The following is a 13,413-nucleotide window of genomic DNA, read 5'->3' on the forward strand; positions in this document are numbered from 1 at the left end:
AAGCATATGAATAGATGCTAAACTAATAGTGATAAGAGAAGTCAAATAAAAAGAATAATTACCTGAAAATATCTTTTAGCTATTAGACTGGCAAAAATTAAACATTTGTATAATACCAGGTGTTAGTGGGAGTGGGGGATTTGGGAATTGTCATGTACCACTGGTGGGAGTATAGACTGATGCAGCCACTCTGAAGACCTAGCAACTCTGCACCTGGACTTGTATTCCAGAAAAATTCTCACATGCTTATGGGATTGCCTGTGGCAGAAGAGAGTTGGAAGCAATCTGGGTAGCCGTCACTGAAGAGCTGGATTAGCAAAATGTGTTGGATGTACACCATAGAGCAGTTAGGAGCAATAGTCCCGACAGAAACATAGCAACAGGGCTACATCTTAAAAACATAATGCTGGGGGAAATAAACAGAAAGAAATATATATAATTAAAAAAAAACACATTGACAAAAAAAACCCTGACATTATACAATAATATATACAAAAGAAGGATACATATGCAACACATCAGAATAGTTGCATATGGGGGAAGGAAAATGGAACTGTGCAATAGAGAGAAAAGTGCATGAATAAAGGAGTGGATGGATGGATGGATGGATGGATGGATGGACAGATGGATGGATGAATAGGTGGATGGATGGATGGATGAGTGGATGGATGGATGGATGGTTGGATGAGTGGATGGATGGATGGATGGTTGGATGGATGGGTGGATAGAAAGATGGATGGATGGACAGAAGGATAGATGCATGAATGGCTGGCTGGCTGGCTGGCTGGCTGGCTGGGTGGATTGATGGACTTCTCAAACAAGAGAGGGACTTTACAAGGATTTCCAATAACAGTATGGTTCAACTGAGGAACATGATTACCTCAACTCTCTGCATCTAAAGTTCCATCTCAAAAACAAACTCCCAATTATTTGAAGATGAATTATAGCAAAATTGATGAGTTTTAACCAAGAAAGCATTTCCAGAGCCAAGTCCGTTAAAACAATTTGCCCTCTTGGTGAGTATTTATACATCACAGAAGACAGTTGTTGAGTCTTAGTTTGTGTAAGACACTGTTCTAGGCACCTTAGATACATCCATGAACAAAACAAAGATCTCTGCCCTCAAGGGTGGGGAAGAAAGACAATAAGTATATCAATTATACAGTATAATACATCATAAGTGCTCTTTACAAAGGAGTACAGGGGGCCGGCCCAGTGGCGTAGTGGTTTAGTTCACCCACCCAGCTTAGGCAGCCCGGGGTTCACAGGTTCAGATCTCCAGTGAAGATCTACACTCCACTCATCAAGCCATGCTGTGTCAGCATCCCACATACAAAATAGAGGAAGATTGGCACAGACGTTAGCTCAGTGACAATCTTCCTCAAGCAAAAAGAGGAAGATTGGCAAAGATGTCAGCCCAGGGCCAATCTTCCTCACACACACAAAAAGGAGTACAGGGTAAGATGGATCAGGAAGGTATGGGCAGTTTTCTGTTTTTTGTATTAAAATAGAGAAGTCTCTGTGGGCCTCACTGAGAAGGTGACTCAAAGGAATTGAGGGAGGAAGTCAAGCAGAGGCAAGAGTTTCCGGGAACAGGAGAGAGCCAGAGCAGAGATCCTGAGGCATCAGCATGCTAGGAGGCTAGTGGGCTGGAGCCAAGTGAGGAAAGAGAAGAGTAGTGGGTGATGAAATCAGAGGAGTGAGAAGAGGTTGTGTTTGATTATGTGGGACCTGAGAGGCAATTATTAGGACTCTGGACAGTGGTTTTTTCTCTGAAGGAAAAGAAGAACCCTTGCAGGTTTTGAGCATTCTGGTCACTGTGTTAAGATCATACCTGGAGGGGGCAGGGGTGCTGAAATAGTGAGACCAGTTAGAGGCCGTCATAGGAATCCAGGGGAGATGTGGTGGAAGCCTGCACCGCAGTGAGGGAATGGAGGTGGTCAGAAGCTGTTAGATCCTGGATACATCTATTTGTTTGCTAATTTTGTTTTGAAATTTTTTCTCTACATATATTGATTTATTATCATTTTTGTTTTATAAAAATTGGATAATTTTATATGCATCTTGCTTTTTGCACTTATCAATAAATTGTGGAAACTCCACCAAATCACCTAGTATAAAGTTAATTATTTTAATGGCAATGGGATACCACAAGAGATCTTGTCAAGATGGTGGTGGCGTAAGCAGACTCTGAGCTCATCTCCTCCCATGAACACAACCAGGTTATGACTATTTTTCGAAAAACTACCCTGGATAGAAAACTGAAAAGTGGATAAAAAGAACCCCCACAACAAGGGACAGTCCTGACTAAGACAGAAGGGGCAGAAATTCCTGCTGGAGAGAAAAAAGTCACCTTTGGGAGCAGCAGAATTTCTCAGCCGGCCAGGTGGGAGCCACTCTAAGGTACAGCCCTCCCTGGAGGAGTGAGGTTCAGAGCAGGGGCCAATACTGCTATAAGCATCCTTCAGACTCAGCACAACTGAGATGAGGGTCTTACTATCTGGCTTCGCTGGCTATTAACTGCAGCAGGGAATACCCCTAGAAAAGCTATCAGACAAAAGCCAAAAAGACCCGGGTCTTAAAGGGCCCACGCACAAACTCACCTGTCTCAGCAACCTAAAGTCACCAGAAAGAAGGCTGACAGTCTTTTGGTGAAAAGAGACTCAACTGCTGGGTTCTGGGGGCATCTCAGTGAGAGGAGGGACCTCTCTGAAGACTAAGACATTGGTGGGGGCCATTGTTCTAACCTGGTCCAGGTGTGCTGACACAGACCCCAGCAGAGCCATTGAGGTTCTTCCCCTGGCCTGTTAGCCCAGGAGGCTGCCACACCCACTAGAGTGCAGATTTAATCCAGTTCAGCCAGGGCAGGCAGCCCACCCTAGGGACCAGCCATGCCCAACAGCAAGCCCTCAGGCTACTTGTTGGCCTGCATTGACTGGGTGCCTTGATCCTCTACAGGCAGGTGAGTGTGTCTGCCTCTGTGGGGGCAGGGCCTGTGTGAGGACCAGGTGAACTGTGGGGGGCATTGGTGGAGTGGGGGGGGGGCCTCTTCAGTGGGGCATCAGAGTACTCTCCAGGGGGTTGGGAAGTGTGCATGGACCAGGACTGTGTTGACAGTGTGTGTGGTCCTGTGGAGGGGTGAGGCTTATCAGCAGCAGAAGACCTGTGCTTCACAAATAGCCATAAAAAGGATCAGGCCCACCTTCCAAAGCCTGAAACAATTGAGTGCTTCCATGCCTAGGGCCAGCCCCACTCAGCTGCATTCCTAAGAGAACTGACAATAGCCTTGTAGACCTGAGGCCTATAGCAACTGTAAGCCCCTGAGCCTAGCAACCAGCTACACTGGGTACCTACCCAATTAACAGGAAAACTGCAACAGGAATGTGCGGCTAGACCTTGTAGCCAACAGTGCTGAGGCTCCCCAAGCCAGATTTACAAACAGCTGGCCAAGGAAGGAAAGACTAGACTCCCTGGGTATCTACATTAAGAGCAACCCTGCCTCAGCAGAAGGACACAAATAGCCCACAAAGGGGTCACTCCTGGATCTTTTGGATGGGTAATGAGAGGGAAGCACACTGCTGGGCCTCAAAAGGCATCTCTTACATAAGGACACTTCTCCAAGATCAGGAGACATAGCTGACTCCCCTAATACATAGAAATAAGCACAGCGAAAGAGGCATAATGAAGAGACAAAGGAATACATTCCAAGCAAGGGAACAGGACAAAACCCCAGAAAAAGGACTAAATGAAACAGAAATAAGTGACCTACCTGACAAAGAGTTCAAACAAAATCTCATGAGGATGCTCACAGATATTAGGAGAAGACTGGATGAACACAGTGAGTTCATCAACAAAGAACTGGAAAATATAAAAATGAACCAGTCAGAAATGAAGAATTCAATACTGGAAATGAAAAATTCACTAGAGGGACTCAATAGCAGAGTAGAGGATACAGAAGAACAGATCAGCGAGCTAGATGAAGGCTAGAGGAAATCACACAAGCAGAACAGAAACAAGAAAAAGAATTAAACAGAATGAGAACAGTCTAAGGGAACTCTTGGACGATATCAAACACACTAACATTCATATTATAGATGTCCCAGAAGGAGAAGAGAGAGACAAAGGGGCAGAAAATTTATTTGAAGAAATAATAGACGAAAATTTCCTAATCTAAGGAAGGAAACAGACATTCAAGTACAGGAAGCACAGAGAACTCCAAACAAGATAAGCCCACAAAGGCCCACACCAAGACACGTTATAATTAAAATGTCCAAAATTAAAGATAAAGAGAGAATCCTAAAAGCGGCAAGAGAAAGACAACAAGTGACACACAAAGGAAAGCCCATAAGGCTATCAGCGGACTTCTCAGCTGAGACCCTATAGGCGAGAAGAGAGCGGCGTGACATATTTAAAGTGCTGAAGGAAAAAACCTACAGTCAAGAATACTCTATCCATCAAGGCTGTCATTCAGAATGGAAGGAGAGACAAAGAGCTTCCCAGACAAGCAAAAATTAAAGGAGTTTATCACTAAGAAACCAGTTCTACAAGAAATGCTGAAGGGACTTATTTAAGTGAGAAAGCAATGACCACAAATAGGGATTAAAAAAAATTATCAAAAAAAAAATAACCCCCCCAAAAAAACCAGGCAATAAAATCACTGGTAAAGTTAAAAATATAGTAAAGGTAGCAGATCAACCACCTGTGAAGATAAGATGAAGGTTAAAGGACTAAATTATTAAAATTACCTATTTCAATGATAAGAGGGTAACGGATAGACACACACGAAACAAGAGATTATATATGATTTCAAAAACATAAAATGTGGGAGGAGGGAAGTGAAAAAGTAGAGCTTTTAGAAAGAGGTTAAGCTAAGGATTCTATCAACTGGATATAGACTGTTATATACATAAAACATTATATAGGTTCCTCATGGTAATCACAAATCAGAAACCTATAATAAGTAAGCAAATAAGTAAGACAAAAGAAATCAAACATATTACTAAAGAAAGCCATCAAACCAGAAGGGAAGAGAGCAAGAGAAAAAGACAGGAACAGAGAAGAACTACTAAAACACCCAGAAAAAAAATAACAAAATGGCAATAAATACATATTTATCAATAGCTACTTTAAATATCAATGGACTAAATGCTCCAATCAAAAGGCATAAGGTAGCCAATTGGATAAAAAACAAGACCCATATATATCCTATATACAAGAGACACACTTGAGACCTAAAGACACTCACAAACTGAAAGTGAAAGGATGGAAAAAGATATTCCATGCAAATGGCAAAGAAAAGAAAGCAGGGGTAGCAATACTTAGATCAGACAAAATAGACTTTAAAACAAAAACTGTAACAAGAGACAAAGAAGGGCACTACATAATGATAAAGGGAACAATTCAACAAGAAGATATAACACTTGTAAGTATCTATGCACCCAACATAGGAGCACCTAAATATATAAAGCAATTATTAACAGACATACAGGAGAAATAGACAGTAACACAATAATAGTAGGGGACTTGAACACTCCACTTACACCAATGGATAGATCATCCAAACAGAAGTTCAATAAGGAAACACTGGCCTTAAACGACACATTTAACCAGATGGACTTAGTGGATATATGTAGAAGATTCCATCCAAAAACCACAGAATACACATTCTTTTCAAATGCACATGGATCGTTCTCCAGGATTGATCACATATGAGGCCACAAAACAAGTCTCAATAAATTTAAGAAGATCGAAATAATATCATGCATCTTTTCTGACCACAAAGGTATGAAACTAGAAATCAACTACAGGAAGAAAACCAGAAAAGCCACGAAAATGTGGAGATTAAACAAAATGCTACTGAACAACGATTGGGTCAATGAAGAAATCAAAGAAGAAATCAAAAAATTCCTGGAGACAAATGAAAATGAAAATACGACATGCCAAAATCTATGGGATACAGCAAAAGCGGTTCTAAGAGGGAAGCTTATGGCAATTCAGGCCTACCTCAACAAAGAAAAATCCCAAGTAAACAATCTAACAGCACATCTAAGGGTATTGGAAAAAGAAGAACAAACAAATCTCCAAATCAGCAGAAGGAAGGAAATAATAAAAATCAGAGCAAAAATAAATGAAATAGAGACTTAAAAAAAAACAGAAAAAATTAATGAAACCAAAAGCTGGTTCTTTGAAAATATAAACAAAATCCACAAATCCTTAGCTAGACTCACCAAGAAAAAAAAGAGAGAAAGCTCAAATAAATAAAATCAGAAATGAAAGAGGAGAGATTACAACGGACACCTCAGAAATACAAAAGATAATAAGAGAATACTATGAAAAGCTATACGCCAACAAATTGGACAATCTAGAAGAAATGGATAAATTCTTAGAAACATACAGCCTTCCAAAATTGGACCAAGAAGAAGTAGAGATTTTGAATAGACCAGTAAGGAGATCAAAACAGCAATCAAAGACCTCCCGAAAAATACAAGTCCAGGACCAGATGGCTTCCCTGGTGAACTACCAAACATTCACAGAAGACTTAATACCCATCCTTCTCAAACTCTTCCAAAAAATTGAAGAGGAGGGGAGGATTCCTAACTCATTCTACGAAGCCAACATTATCCTGATACCAAAACCAGACAAGGACAACACAAAAGAAGAAAATAACGGGCCAATATCACTGATGAACATTGATGCAAAAATCCACAGCAAAATACTAGCAAATCAAATACAACAATACATTGAAAAGATCATATGTCATGATCAAGTGGGTTTCATTCCAGGGATGCAGGGATAGTTCAACATCTGCAAATCTAGCAACGTGATACACCACATTAACAAAATGAAGAATAAAAATCACATCATCATTTCAATAGATGCAGAGAAAGCATTTGACAAGATACAGCATCCATTTAAGACAAAAAGGAGAAAAACTGAAAGCTATCCTTCTAAGAACAGGAACCAGACAAGGATGCCCACTGTCACAACACTTATTTAACATTACATTGGAAGTCCTAGCCAGAGAAATCAGGCAAGAAAAAGAAATAAAAGGGATCCATATTGGAAAACAAGAACTGAAACTGTCACTCTTTGCAGATGACATGATTTTATATATAGAAAACCCTAAAGAATCCACTAAAAACATTTAGAAATAATAAAGGAATACAGTCAAGTCGCAGGATACAAAATCAACATGCAAAAATTGGTTGCATTTCTATACACTAACAATGAAGTAGCAGAAAGAGAAATTAAGAATACAATCCCATTTACAATTGCAACAAAAAGAATAAAATACCTAGGAATAAACTTAACCAAAGAGGTGAAAGATCTGTACACCGAAAACTATAAAACATTGTTGAAAGAAATTGAAGAAGACACAAAGAAATGGAAAGATAGTCCGTGCTCTTGGATTGGAAGAATTAACATAGTTAAATGACCATACTTCCTAAAGCAATCTACAGATTCAATGCAATCCCTATCAAAGTTCCAACAACACTTTTCACAGAAATAGAACAAAGAATCCTAAAATTTATATGGAACAACAAAAGACCCCGAACAGACAAATGATTCCTGAGAAAAAAGAGCAAAGCTGGAGGTATCACACTCCCTGATTTCAAAATATACTACAAAGCCACAGTAAGCAAAACAGCATGGTACTGGCACAATAACAGACACACAGATCAATGGAGCAGAATCGAGAGCCCAGAAATAAACCCACACATTTATGGACAGCTAATATTTGACAAGGGAGCCAAGAGCATACAATAGAGAAATGAGAGTCTCTTCAATAAATGGTGTTGGGGAAACTGGACAGCCACATGCAAAAGAATGAAAGTAGACCATTCTCTTACACTATGCACAAAAATCAACTCAAAATAGATCAAAGACTTGAATGTAAGACCCGAAACCATGAAACTTCTAGAAGAAAACATAGGCAGTATGCTCTTTGACATAGGTCTTAGCAGCATATTTTCAAGTACCATGTCTGACTGGGCAAGGGAAACAAAAGAAAAAATGAACAAATGGGACTGCATCAAACTAAAAAGCTTCTGCACAGCAAAGGAAACCACCAACAAAACGAAAAGACAACCTAACAACTGAGAGAAGATATTTGCAAACCATATGTCAGATAAGGGGTTAATAGCCAAAATATCCAAAGAACTCATACATCTCAACAACAAAAAAACCAACAACCCAATTAAAAAATGGGCAAAAGATCTGAAGAGAGAGATTTCTCCAAAGAAGATATATGGATGGCCAACAGGCATATGAAAAGATGCTCAACATCATTAGCTATGAGGGAAATGCAAATCAAAACTACAATGAGGTATCACCTCACTCTGGTCAGAATGGCTATAATTAACAAGACAGGAAACAACAAGTGTTGGAGAGGGTGTGGAGAGAAGGGAACCCTTGTTCACTACTGGTGGGAGTGCAAACTGGTGCAGCCTCTGTAGAAAGCAGTATGGAGCATCCTCAGAAAATTAAGAATAGATCTACCATATGATCCAGCTATCTCACTGCTGGGTATTTATCCAAAGAACATGAAAACACGAATGCATAAAGATACATGCACCCCTATGTTCATTGCAGCATTATTCACAATAGCTAAGACTTGGAAGCAACCTGGGTGCCCATCAAGGGACGAATGGATAAAGAAGATGTGATATATATACACAACGGAATACTACTCAGCCATAAGAAATGATGAAATCTGGCCATTTGTGACAACATGGATGGACCTTGAGGGTATTATGTGAAGTGAAGTAAGTCAGAGAGAGAAAGTCAGATACCGTATAATCTCACTAATAAATAGAAGATAAAAACAAAGACAAACAAACACATAGCAATGAGATTGTATTAGTAGTTACCATAGGGGAAGGGGAGAGAGGGAGGGCAAAAGGGGTGATTAGGCTCACCTGTGAGGCGATGGACTATAATTAGTTTTGGGGTGATGAACATGATGTAATCTACACAGAATTCGAAATATATTATGATGTACAACTGAAAGCTATATAATGTTATAATCCAATGCTACTGCAATAAAATAAAATAAAAATAGAGTATAGAAATGCAAAAACAAATGGGATACCACATGGTATATGGACAGAAATGTATTCAACTATATCTATATTGATAGGTATTCATTTCCACTATTTTTACCTCTGAAAACAAAGCTAAAGTAAATATCCATGTATATGTATTATTATTCACCACTGCTTTTACTTATATTGGAGAGATTTCAAAGGAATGGGACTGCTGGGATCAATGGTACATGCAATTAAAAACATTATATTATGGAAAATTTCAGACATACACAGAGTAGAGATAATAGCATAACATAATGAACCTCCACGTGCCCATCATCCTGCTTCAACAATTACCAGAACATGAGCAATCTTGTTTCATTTAAATGCCCTCTTCCCTCTCCTTCTCTCCACCCCTAGCACACACTGGATTATTCCAAAGCAGTCTGGATGTATTTTTAAAGTAGAGACAAGAGTTCCTGAAAGACAGGATGAGGAGTGTAAGAGAAAAAAAAGAGGAAAAAAAAAAAGAAAAAAAGAGGAGTTGACAATGGTTCTAATATTGTTGGACTGGGCACCTGAAAGACTGGAGTGGCCACCAACTGAGATGGAGAAGACCGGGGATGGGGACGGTTTTAGAGGGAAGACCAGTTTTGGGCAGGTTGAGTTTGTGATTTATTAGGCAGCTAAGTGCAAAGTTCTAGGTATCAGTAAGGTGAATGGATCCGGAATTTGGGAGAGAGTAAATGTCTGGAGACATAAATTGGGGAGTCACCGACAGGTCCTATCCACAGGCTTGGATGATATCATCAGGAAGAGGGTGTAGACAGATACAAGAAGACTAGTCCCTGGGGCCCTCTGTGGTAGGCAAAATAATGACCCCCAAAGATGTCCAATCCCCAGAGCCTGTGAATATGTTATCTTACGTGGCAACAGGGACTTTGCAATGTGATCGAAGTTAAGGACCTTTACGTGGGGAGATTACTCTAGAGTATCCAGATGGGTCCAATATAATCACACGGATCCTTAAAAATGAACCTTCCTGGCTGTAGTCAGAGGTATTTGTGATGATGGAATGAGAGTCAGAGAGATGCAACATTGCTAACTTTGAGGAAGGGGGCCAAAAGCCAAGGGATGAGGGCAACGTCTAGGAGCTGGAAAAGGCAAGGAAATGGATCCTCCAGAAAGGAACACAGCCCTGCTGACACCTTGATTGTATCTCCCTCAGACCCAGTGGGGATTTTTTTTCACCTCCAGAAGTGTAAGATAATAAATTTGTATTGTTGAAGCCACCCAAGTTCGTAGTAATTTGTTACAGCAGCAATAGAAAATGAACACACTGTCCTACATGAAGGGGTAGAGGAGAAGTGGAAACAGCTGAGGGGACTGAGAAGCTGCCAATGAGATAAGGGGAAAACTAAGAGAATGTGACACCTTGGGATCCAAGGAGGAGGCAGCAGGAGGCTGGACCATATGTTGCTAATCAGTCAAACAGGATGAGGACAGAGATTCCACCACTGGATTTAGGAATGTGGAGGGTAATTCTTTGACAAGTTTTCTGCCAATGGGAACAGAGAAATGGGATGATAGTTAAGAGTTGTTTGCAGTTGTTGTTGTTTAAAATGGGAGAAATAACAGTACAGCAGTCCCCTCTTATCCACAGTTTCACTGTCTGCAGTTTCAGTTACCCATGATCAACCGCAGTCTGAAAATATTAAATTTAAAATTCCCAAAATAAACAATTCATAAATTTTAAATTGTGCACTACTCTGAGCAGCGTGATGAAATCTCACGCCATCCCAGTCTGTCCTGCCCAGGACATGAATCATCCCCGTTGTCCAGCGTATTCACACTGTGTACACTAACCGCCCATTAGTCACTTAGCTGCCATCTGGGTTATCGGATAGACTGTTAAGATGTTGCAGTGCTTGTGCTCAAGTAACCTTTATTTTACTTAATAATGGCCCCAAAGCACAAGAGTAGTGATACTGGTGATTCGGAGATGCAAAACACTTCATCTCATCATGTAGGCATTGTATCATCTCACATCATCACAAGAAGAAAGGTGAGTACGGTACAATAACATATTTTGAGACAGACCATGTTCACGTAACTTTTATTACAGTATATTGTTATAATTAGTCTATTTTATTCTCAGTTATCTTTGTTAATCTCTCAGTGTGCCTGACATGTTAACTAAACTTTATCATAGATATGTATGGTTCCGTACTATCCGTGGCTTCAGGCACCCACTGGGGGTCTTGGAACACATCCCCTGTGGATAAGGGGGGTCTACTGTGTGTTTGGAAGCTGGTAGGAGTAGTATGGAGAAAATGAGAAATGAAGAAAGAGGGGAGACTAATGGAGGGCTGTCCTTGAGGAGCAGGGCAGGCTCTAGAGCACAATTATAATCAACTTTTCAGGAAAGAGAACAGCAACTGGTGGGAAAGCAGGGTATGTGGGTGTTGTTGCTGGTCGTTGGGTGGCTATGGTGGCGGGAGTCTATGACCTTCTCTTCTGTTTGCCCAATTTCCTCCGTGAGGTAGAAGATGGGGTGTAGGGCTAGGAGATTTGCAGCTAGAGAAGAAGTGCAACAGTCCTCTAGGAGAGCGGGACACTGAATGGACTCCAGAAGCAAGGTATGATCGCCAGGCAGCATTCAAGACCCACTTAGGGTTCAATTTTTCCAAAGGAAAATAAAAAAAATAGAAATCATTACCAAAAATCAATTTGCAAAGGCAGGTTTCTCCAGATGCTAACTACCTAATTCCAGGGCACATTTGCCTGACGGAGGCTGTGAGCACTTGGTCTTGGACTCCCTCTTAGTAAGTTTTGGCCTCTCATCATGGGGCCTCTGGGCTCTGTGTTGTTAACCTGCCTCCCTGGAGCTAGTCTGATGAATATCCTGTTCTGTTCAAGGCCAGATGAAACGAATTTTTCTGTTTCCAGTTGCACCACACCCTTGAGGGACCTCCCACTGAGTTCTGGTTTCTGGTCTAGACAAGATACTTCATTTTTTCACTCATTTGCATAGCAGAGATTATCGACATCAGCCAGATCTCAATGAGTGCACAAACCTGTCTCAGCCCAGGTTCTCAGCCTCAGCCCTGCTCCAGTCTCCTCTCCCAGGTGGAATCTTTCTCTTCTGTGGAGAAGTGCATCCCGCAAAAGTCTCACATATGAGTAACAATGGTACATCTCCTATAGAAATGAGACAGTGGTCACCACGAGCTGTTCTTTCACACACCTTGAGCTGTCAGGGGAAAAGTGAGCACAACCAAGGAGGGAGGCGGGGAGGAAGTGCTCATTAAAAAGATGAGCTCAAAGACAAAACGTTCCTAATCTAGTCAGGTCAAATTCTGGCTATATATAGGACTGGGGAGGGGAGGCTATTAAGAAGGAGATGACCTAGAACGGTCATCATCTAATTAGGAAGATTTTTTGTATATGCACATGAAATAGTCTGCACTTTGCGTGGAAGATTCCAGGATTCCCTGCTTTGGGCCTCTGCTCCTTTGAGAGTCAACTGTTTGCTGTTGCAACTAGAGGACAGCTCCTTTCCTACCTCCACGATCCCACTCATCCTGTCCCTCTACCTAGAAAGCCCTGCTCCCTTAATCTCCAACAATCAAATCCTTTTCAGGTGTCAAGCCTCTCTTCAAAAATTACCTCCTCTATCAAGACAGCCCTGGTTTCTTCAGCCAAAAGTTTTCTAAATTTCTCCATGAACTCTTAAAGCAGTGTATCACAACCTTTCTTTTTGTCATTATCACCCTGCTAAGGAGACTTTTTTAGACACTTTTTTCCCTAGTCGCCCCCTTACCCCAATGAAATTGTGATACTCCAGGGTAAGGGTGTCCAGGAGAAGGCTGGGTCTCCAGGACTTTGAAGCCATGGGAATAAGAAGGAAGCAACACAAGTCATCTAACTAAAGAATTGGCATATCTGATTTCTCCCACTGGTTTGACGGAGGTTCTGCCGACAGGATTCCAGCTTCTTTGATTCCTTCTTTGACCAGAAGACCATTTGCTGACACAGACACCAAAACCTGGCTCAGACATTGGATTGCAGGCACAATAGAACCACGAAAAAACCACACAGAACATAGAGGGGCTCCATTTTATAAAATGATTATGAATATGTCAAATTTTGAATCAGAAAAACTATGGATAGATTACAAAATACTATTCATGCTACAAAGTGCCTTGGAGTGTGCCTTTAGATAGTAGTACAGTATGGGGTAATGAAAATAGAATTTGATTTATAAAAAATACACACAAAGTTGAAGGAATATACATGTTCTACTAAGCATGGTGCATTGACATAGCATCTATCTGAATACACTATCAAAAAATTGTTTTTAACAATGTATTTCTTGTTTGTTTTT

Source organism: Equus asinus, chromosome 6 (genome assembly GCF_041296235.1).
Source record: "Equus asinus isolate D_3611 breed Donkey chromosome 6, EquAss-T2T_v2, whole genome shotgun sequence".
Classification (NCBI taxonomy): domain Eukaryota; kingdom Metazoa; phylum Chordata; class Mammalia; order Perissodactyla; family Equidae; genus Equus; species Equus asinus.